Source organism: Cyclospora cayetanensis, unplaced genomic scaffold, assembly GCF_002999335.1.
Source record: "Cyclospora cayetanensis isolate NF1_C8 unplaced genomic scaffold, CcayRef3 CcayRef3_contig_115, whole genome shotgun sequence".
Classification (NCBI taxonomy): Eukaryota; Apicomplexa; class Conoidasida; order Eucoccidiorida; family Eimeriidae; genus Cyclospora; species Cyclospora cayetanensis.
In genome coordinates this window covers 56,373-66,592 of record NW_020312054.1, presented here as the reverse complement: position 1 = coordinate 66,592, position 10,220 = coordinate 56,373, and positions in this window count along the sequence as shown.

The following is a 10,220-nucleotide window of genomic DNA, read 5'->3' as shown; positions in this document are numbered from 1 at the left end:
GCTTCGGCCACTCCAATAGATAATACATGAGCATCTAAGTGAAACACACATTGAGTGCAGTGCGCAGCCTGCTCCTCCCCCTGCAACTGCACATAACAACAGTGCTAGCCGTCCCACTGCAGCACAGAAGGTAGGTGCTGGCCTGAGTCTATATGCATCCGCTGCAGCAAAAAGCACATTCTCCACCTTCATACCTTTGAATGCAAAGTGCGTACTTCCTGAGCCATGCAGCGTGCGCATGTTTGCCGCCCTCCAAAATCAATTCAGCATCAAATCGACAGCAAGCGCTAGCTGATGTGCTCCTCCTAGAGCAACTGGAGTTCTGCGGGGGAACGAGAAAGCACGCTTCATATGCTGAACACAACAGACCAGTTCTCCAAACATATGACATAGAACAAACCTCTACATTGTACCAAGAACCAATTCGCCTTAGCCCCATACTCAAGAAGCGATTCTATTGCTGCTATTGACATTGTTGCTTCGAGCACATGCAGTACGAAACGACAACACCAACGCAGAGTTACGCACAGGAACCGTACTGCCACTGGCTTCCACAGAACCTGCCAACTCAGCAACGCCCTGCTGGAGTCCCCTATATGCACAAACACCTGCGAGTCAACAGTAGCACTCCGCACCACAAGTCTAAAGGACCAGTGGTACCAAACAACACCTACTACACATTGGCTGCTTATCCGCACCCACACCCAAACCGCACATGGCCTCCACAACCCACTAGCTGCAAATCGACAACGCAGACCGGTATTAGCAAATGTCCACCATCAGTTCAAAGGCCCCATTATGCAAAACAGCGAAACATCAAAGAGGTACAACCACTCGAAGGTGCTTAGGCTCTCCTGAACAAGGATGCTGCTCGGCCCTCCAATTCTCGCTTTCAGCTTCGGCCACTGCAACAGATAATATCTGAGCACCTAAGTGAAACACACATTGAGTGCAGTGCGCAGCCTACTCCTCCCCCAGCGCCTGCATATAACAACAGTACTAGCCATCCGACTGCAGCACAGGAGCTAGGTGCTGGCCTGAGCCTACATGCATTAGCTGCAAGAATCAACACATTCTACACCCCACACCTTTGGATGCAAACAGTGCACTTCCTGAGTCATGCAGCGTGCACATCTCTGCCAGCCTGTAAAGCAGTCACGAATCAAAGCGACAGCAAGTGCTACCTGATGTACTCCTCCTAGAACCACTCTAGTCTTGTGGCTAAGCTCCCATAGGGATTCCATACCCTGCGAGCAGCTGACCACTTCTCCAAACACATGGCATAGAACAGACCTCTGCATCGTATTGAGCACCATTTCGGCATAGCCCCATACTCACATAAGCGATTCCATTGCTGCTATTGACATTGTTGCTTTGACCACATGCAATACGATACAACCACAGCAACGCAGAGCTAAGCACAGGACCCAGACTGCCACTGGCTTCCACAGCACCTGCCAACTCAGCAGTGTCCCGCCGGAGTCCTCTAAATGCACAAACGCCTGCGAGGCAACAGTGACACTCCGCACCACAAGTCTAAAGGACCACTGCTACAAAACAACACCTAGGATACATTGGCTGCTTAGCCGCACCCACACCCAAACCGCACATGGCCTCCACAACCCACTAGCTGGATATTGCCCACGCAGACGCACATGAGCAAATTGCACCATCAGCGCAAATGGTGCACTAAGCACAACAGCGAAATATCGAAGAACTAAAGCCATTCGAAGGTGCTTAGGCTCTCCTGAACAAGGGTGCTGCTCGGCCCTCCAATTGACGCTTTCAGCTTCGGCCACTGCATTAGATAATATATGAGCACCCAAGTGAAACACACATCGATTGCAGTGCGCAGCCTACTCCTCCCCCTGCGGCTGCACATAACAACAGTGCTACCCATCCCACTGCAGCACAGGAGCTACGTGCTGGCCTGAGCCTTCATGCATTAGCTGCAGCAAAAACCACATTCTACACCCAAACACCTTTGGATGCAAAGAGCGTACTTCCTGAGTCATGCAGCGTACACATGTTTGCCAGCCTCCAAATCAGCTCCTTATTAAGAGCGACGGCGAGCGGTAGCCAATGTGCCCCTTTTAGAACTGTCCTAGTCTGTTGCCAAGCTGCCATACGGATTCCATGCGCTGCGAGCAGCTGGCCACCTACACACACATGCCATGGAACAAACCTCTACATCGTATTAAGCACCAATCTGCCTTAGCCCCATACTCACATAAGCGGTTCTATTGCTGCTATTGATGATGTTGCTCTAAGCACATGCAATACGAAACGACAACACCAACGCAGAGTTACGCACACGAACCAGACTGCCACTGGCTTCCACAGCAACTGCCAACTCAGCATCGACCTGCCGGAGTCTCCTAAATGTACAAACACCTGCGAGTATAACACTTCGCACAACACGTCTAAAGGACCATTGGTATCAAATAACACCTAGGACACATTGGCTGCTTAGCCGCACCCACACCCAAACCGCACATGGCCTCCACAACCCACTTTCTGTAAATCGCCGACGCAGACGAACATTAGCAAATGCGCACCATCAGCGCGAACCCTGCATTGTGGTACAGCAGCGAAACATCAAAGAACTAAAGGCACTCAAAAATGCTTAGGCTCTCCTGAGCAAGGATGCTGCTCGGCCCTCCAATTCTCGCTTTCAGCTTCGGCCACTGCAATAGATAATATATGAGCACCCAAGTGAAAGACACATCGATTGCAGTGGGCAACCTCTCCTTCCCCTGCAGCTGCACATAACAACAGTGCTAGCCATCCCACTGCAGCACAGAAGCTAGGTGCTGGCCCGAGCCTACATGCATTAGCTACAGCAAAAAGCACATTCTACACCCCACACCTTTGAATGCAAAGAGCGCACTGCCTGACTCATGCAGCGTGCACATCTCTGCCAGCCTTCATATCAATTTCTCATAAAAGCAACAGCAGGCGGTAGCCGATGTGGTCCTCCTAGAACAACTATAGTAGTGTGGGGCAGGGACAACGCAGACTTCATACGCTGAAAACAAATGACCACTTCTCCAAACACATGCCATGGAACAAACCTCCACATATTGCAAAGCACCAATTCGGCTTAGCCCCATACTCACATAAGCGATTCTATTGCTGCTATTGACATTGTTGCTTTGACCACATGCAATACGACACAACCACACCAACGCAGAGTTACGCACACGAACCAGACTGCCACTGGCTTCCACAGCACCTGCCAACTCAGCAACGCCCTGCCGGAGTCCCCTCAACGCACAAACGCCTGCGAGTATAACACTCCGCACAACAAGTCTAAAGGACTATTGGTACCAAATAACACATAGGGCACGTTGGCTGCTTAGCTGCACCCACACCCAAACCGCACATGGCCTCCACAACCCACTTTCTGTAAATCGCCAACGCAGACGAACATTAGCAAATGCGCACCATCAGCGCAAACGGTGCATTATGTACAGCAGCATAACATTAAAGAACTACAGCCACTCGATGGTGCTTAGGCTCTTCTGAACAAGGATAACACTAGTCCTCTACCTGTCGCTTTCAGCTTCGGCCACTGCAATAGATAATATATGAGCATCCAAGCGAAACACGCAGAAGGTGCAGTGCGCAGCCTTTCCATTCCCTGCGGCTGCACATAACAACGGTGCTAGCCATCGCACTGCAGCATAGAAGCTAGGTGCTGGCGTGAGCCTACATGCATTAGCTGCAAGAATCAACACATTCTACACCCCGCACCTTTGGATGGAAAGAGCGTACTTCCTGAGTCATGCAGCGTACACATCTTTGCGACCGTGCACAGCGATTCCGCATCAAAACCCCAGCGCGTGCTAGCTGATGTGCTCCCCCTAGAATCACTCTAGTCTTGTGGGGCAACGACAACGCAGACTTCAGAAGCCGAAGACAACTGGCCACTTCTCCAAACACTTGCCATTGAACAAAGCTCTACAGCTTGAAATGCACCGATTCAGCTTAGCCCCATACTCATATAAGCGGTTATATTGCTGCTATTGATATTGTTGCTTTGACCACATGCAGTACGACATGACCACACCAACGCAGATTTAAGCACAGGAGCCAGACTGCCACTGGCTTCCACAGCAACTGCCAACTCAGCATTGTCCTGCCGGAGATCCCTAAACGCACACACACCTGCGAGTCTCCAATAACAATTAGCACCACAAGTCTAAAGGACCAGTTGTACAAAACAACACCTAGGACACATTGGCTGCTTAGCCGCACCCACACCCAATCCGCATATGGCCTCCACAACCCACTCTCTGAAAATGGCCATTGCCGACCGGCATTATCAAATGCGCACTATCAGCGCAAGCGCTCCATTATGTACAACAGCGAAACATCAAAGAACTACAGCCACTCGAAGTTGCTTAGGCTCTCATGAACAAGGATGCCGTTCGGTCCTCTAATTGTCACTTTCAGCTTCGGACGCCGCAATAGACAGTATCTGAGGATCCAAGTGAAACACACATCGAGTGAAGTGCGCAGCCTACTTCTCCCCTTGCAAATGTACATAACAACAGTTCTAGCCATCCCACTGCAGCACAGAAGCTAGGTGCTGGCCTGAGCCTACATGCATTAGCTACACGAAAAACCACATTCTACGCTCCACATCTTTGGATGCAAAGAGCGCACTGCCTGACTCATGCACCATGCGCATGTTCGCCAGCCTGCAAATCAATTCAGCATCAAAGCGACAGCAAGCGCTCGCCAATTTGCTCGCCCTAGAACCACTCTAGTCTTGTGGCCAAGGTCCCATACGGATTCCATCAGCTGGAAACAGTTGACAACTTCTCCAAACACATGCCATGGAACAAACCTCTACACCGTGTTAAACACCAATACGCCTCAGCCCCATACTCACATAAGCGATTCTATTGCTGCTATTGATAGTGCAGCTCTAAGCATATGCAATACGAAACGACAACACCAACGCAGAGTTACGCACACGAACCAGACTGCCACTGGCTTCCACAGCAACTGCCAACTCAGCATCGACCTGCCGGAGTCCCCTCAATGCACAAACGCCTGCGAGTACAACACTCCGCACAACACGTCTAAAGGACCATTGGTATCAAATAACACCTAGGACACGTTGGCTGCTTAGCCGCACCCACACCCAAACCGCACATGGCCTCCACAACCCACTTTCTGTAAATCGCCGACGCAGACGAACATTAGCAAATGCGCACCATCAGCGCGAACCCTGCATTAGGTACAACAGCGAATTGAAAAAAACTAGAGCCACTCAAAATGCTTAGGCTCTCCTGAGCAAGGATGCTGCTCGGCCCTCCAACGGTCGCTTTCAGCTTCGGCCACTGCATTAGATAATATGTGAGCATCCAAGCGAAACACGCAGAAGGTACAGTGCGCAGCCTACTCCTCCCCCTGCGGCTGCACATCACAACAGTGCTACCCATCCCACTGCAGCACAGGAGCTAGGTGCTGGCCTGAGCCTACATGCATTAGCTACAGCAAAAAGCACATTCTACACCCCACACCTTTGGATACACAGAGCCCACTTCCTGAGTCATGCAGCGTACATATCTTTGCCAGCCTCCAAATCAATTCAGCATCAAAACCTCGGCAAGCGCCAGCCGAGGTGCTCGTGCTAGAACCACTCTAGTCTTATGGCTAAGCATCGTTAAGCATTCCATAACATGGGAACAACTCACCGCTTTTCCAAACGGATGCCATGGTGCAAACCTCTGCATCACACGATCGACCGATTCGGCTTAGCCCCACACTCACCAAACCGCTGCTGTTGCTGTTATTCACACTGTTGTATTGACCACATGCAACACGACATGACCACCCCAACGCAGATTTAAGCACAAGAACCAGACTGCCACTGGCTTCCGCAGAACCTGCCAACTCAGCATCGCCCTGCTGGAGTCCCCTATATGCACAAACGCCCGCGAGTCAACAGCAACACTCCGCGACACAAATCCAAAGGACCAGTGGTTCCAAACAACACCTACGACATATTGACTCCAGAGCCGCACCCACACCCAAACCGCACATGGCCTCCACAACCCACTAGCTGCACATCGACAACGCAGACCGGCATTAGCAAATGCGCACCATCAGCACGAAGGCCCCATTATGCAAAACAGCGAAACATCGAAGAACTACAACCACTCAAAGGTGCTCAGGCTCTCCTGAACAAGGATGCCGCTCGGTCCTCCAATTCTCGCTTTCAGCTTCGGCACTGCATTAGATAATATATGAGCACCTAAGTGAAACACACATTGAGTGCAGTGCGCAGCCTACTCTTGGCCGTTCGGCTTCACATAACAACAGTGCTAGCCATCGCACTGCAGCACAGGAGCTAGGTGCTGGCCTGAGCCTACATGCATTAGCTGCAAGAATCAACACATTCTACACCCCACACCTTTGGATGCAAACAGTGCACTTCCTGAGTCATGCAGCGTGCGCATCTCTGCCAGCCTGCAAAGCAGTCACGAATCAAAGCGACAGCAAGTGCTACCTGATGTGCTCCTCCTAGAACCACCCTAGTCTTGTGGCTGAGCGCCCATACGGATTCCATCAGCTGGAAACAGTTGACAACTTCTCTAAACACATGCCATGCAACAAGCCTCTACATCGCATTAAGCACCATTTCGACATAGCCCCATACTCACATAAGCGATTCTATTGCTGCTATTGACATTGTTGCATTGACCACATGCAATACGACATGACCACACCAACGCAGAATTAAGCACACGAACCAGACTGCCACTGGCTTCCGCAGAACCTGCCAACTCAGCATCGTCCTGCTGGAGTCCCCTATATGCACAAACGCCCGCGAGTCAACAGTAACACTCCGCAACACAGGTCCAAATGAGCAGTGCTACAAAACAGCACCTACGACACATTGACTCCATAGCCGCACCCACACCCAAACCGCACATGGCCTCCACAACCCACTTGCTGCACATCGCCAATGCAGACCGGCATGCCCAAAGGCTCCATTATGCACAGCAGCGAAACATCAAAGAACTACAGCCACTCGAAGGTGCTTAGGCTCTCCTGAACAAGGATGCTGCTCGGCCCTCCAACTGTCGCTTTCAGCTTCGGCCACTGCATTAGATAATATATGAGCACACAAGCAAAACACACATTGAGTGCAGTGCGCAGCCTACTCCTCCCCCTGCGGCTGCACATAACAACAGTGCTAGCCATCCCACTGCAGCACAGGAGCTACGTGCTGGCCTGATCATATATTCATTAGCTACAGCAAAAAGCACATTCTACATCCCACACCTTTGGATGCAAAGAGCGTACTTCCTGAGTCATGCAGCGTACACATGTTTGCCAGCCTCCAAATCGATTCAGCATCAAAGCGACAGCAAGTGCTACCTGATGTGCTCCTCCTAGAACCACCCTAGTCTTGTGGCTAAGCTTCGTTAAGCACTCCATATGCTGAACACAGTTGTTCACTTCGCCAAACGCATGCCATGGAACAAAAGTTAACGTTGTTTAAGCACCAATTCGGCTTAGCCCCACACTCAAGAAGCGATTCTATTGCTGCTATTCACACTGTTGCATTGACCACATGCAATACGACATGACCACACCAACGCAGACTTACGCACACGAACCAGACTGCCACTGGCTTCCGCAGAACCTGCCAACTCAGCATCGCCCTGCTGGAGTCCCCTATATGCACAAACGCCCGCGAGTCAACAGTAACACTCCGCAACACAAGTCTAAAGGACCAGTGGTACCAAACAACACCTACGACATATTGGCTGCATTGCCGCACCCACACCCAAACCGCACATGGCCTCCACAACCCACTTGCTGCACATCGCCAATGCAGACCGGCATGCCCAAAGGCTCCATTATGCACAACAGCGAAACATCAAAGGACTACAGCCACTCGAAGGTGCTTAGGCTCTCCTGAACAAGGATGCTGCTCGGCCCTCCAACTGTCGCTTTCAGCTTCGGCCACTGCATTAGATAATATATGAGCACACAAGCAAAACACACATTGAGTGCAGTGCGCAGCCTACTCCTCCCCCTGCGGCTGCACATAACAACAGTGCTAGCCATCCCACTGCAGCACAGGAGCTACGTGCTGGCCTGATCATATATTCATTAGCTACAGCAAAAAGCACATTCTACACCCCACACCTTTGGATGCAAAGAGCGTACTTCCTGAGTCATGCAGCGTACACATGTTTGCCAGCCTCCAAATCAATTCAGCATCAAAACCTCGGCAAGCGCCAGCCGGGTTGCTCGTCCTAGAACCACCCTAGTCTTGTGGCTAAGCTTCGTTAAGCATTCCATAACATGGGAACAACTCACCGCTTTTCCAAACGGATGCCATGGAGCAAACCTCTGCATCACACGATCGACCGATTCGGCTTAGCCCCATACTCACCAAACAGCTGCTGTTGCTGTTATTCACACTGTTGCATTGACCACATGCAACACGACATGACCACCCCAACGCAGATTTAAGCACAAGAACCAGACTGCCACTGGCTTCCGCAGAACCTGCCAACTCAGCATCGCCCTGCTGGAGTCCCCTATATGCACAAACGCCCGCGAGTCAACAGTAACACTCCGCAACACAAGTCTAAAGGACCAGTTGTACCAAACAACACCTACGACATATTGGCTGCATAGCCGCACCCACACCCAAACCGCACATGGCCTCCACAACCCACTTGCTGCACATCGACAACGCAGACCGGCATTAGCAAATGCGCACCATCAGCACGAAGGCCCCATTATGCACAACAGCGAAACATCAAAGAACTACAACCACTCGAAGGTGCTTAGGCTCTCCTGAACAAGGATGCTGCTCGGCCCTCCAACTGTCGCTTTCAGCTTCGGCCACTGCATTAGATAATATATGAGCACACAAGCAAAACACACATTGAGTGCAGTGCGCAGCCTACTCCTCCCCCTGCGGCTGCACATAACAACAGTGCTAGCCATCCCACTGCAGCACAGGAGCTACGTGCTGGCCTGATCATATATTCATTAGCTACAGCAAAAAGCACATTCTACATCCCACATCTTTGAATGCAAAGAGAGCACTGCCTGAGTCGTCCGGCGTATACATGTTTGCCAGCCTCCAAGTCAAATCAGCATCAAAGCGACAGCAAGTGGCAGCCGATGTGCTCCTGCTAGCACAGCTATAGTATTTTGGGGCAACGACAACGCAGACTTCATAAGCCGAAGACAACTGCCCACTTCTCCGAACACATTCCATTGAACAAACCTCTACATCGTATTAAGCACCAATCCGGCTTAGCCCCATACTCACATAAGCAGTTCTCTTGCCGCTATCGACATTGTTGCTTTGAGCACATGCAATACCGCAGGGCCTCACGTACCCCGATTTAGCGGAGCGGCTGCAGTCTTCAGTGGCTTCCAGAGCACCTGCCACCTTAGTACGGAGGTGATAGATCGTAAAAATTATCTGGAGGGTTGCGTGTCTCACCTGCCACTCCAGAACCCAGTGTAAAATTGCAGTGGTACCAAACAACACCTACGACACATTGCCTGCTTAGCCGCACCCTCACACAAAACTCGTATGCTTGCACTACCCACTCGCTGGACCTCGCCAGCTCAGATAGCCATGAGCAGAACCCCAACATCAGCACACATGCCGCACTAGATACAACATTGAAACATGAAAGAAATGCAGCTACTCCGCGGTGCTCAGGCTCCCCTGGCCATGGAGACCGCTAATGTGAACGACTATCTTTTCAGCCTTGAGATGCGTTTGCAATGCATCTTGCGGTGTCTCTTACAATTCATTTTGTAGAGGCGCTACCTTATGATCAGCATTTGGCTGTATCGCCATGCTCCCACTAGGCTGCGAGGCACCCTGCTCAGATGTGTTAATCATCAGCTTTTTCTACGATTGTTTCTGAACAGAACCTCTTAAGACTTGCGTTTCTCATTTGGTTCCAGCTTGTCAACAAATGGTGAAAATTCGGTTCAGAAAGAGCACTCAAACAGCAATCGATTTTTACAATACCCTACGATCAAGCACTACGTGCTCCACATATGGGGGTATGACTTTAACTCGTGACCAAACGCATTGCCAACAACTTGTCCCCACAAAGCCACGCAAGCAACAGACAAGCCAAAGGTCCTCATGTCCTGCAGGCACATCGGGACTGCCTTTGGCTGCCTTGCGTGCACTTCACTCTAAC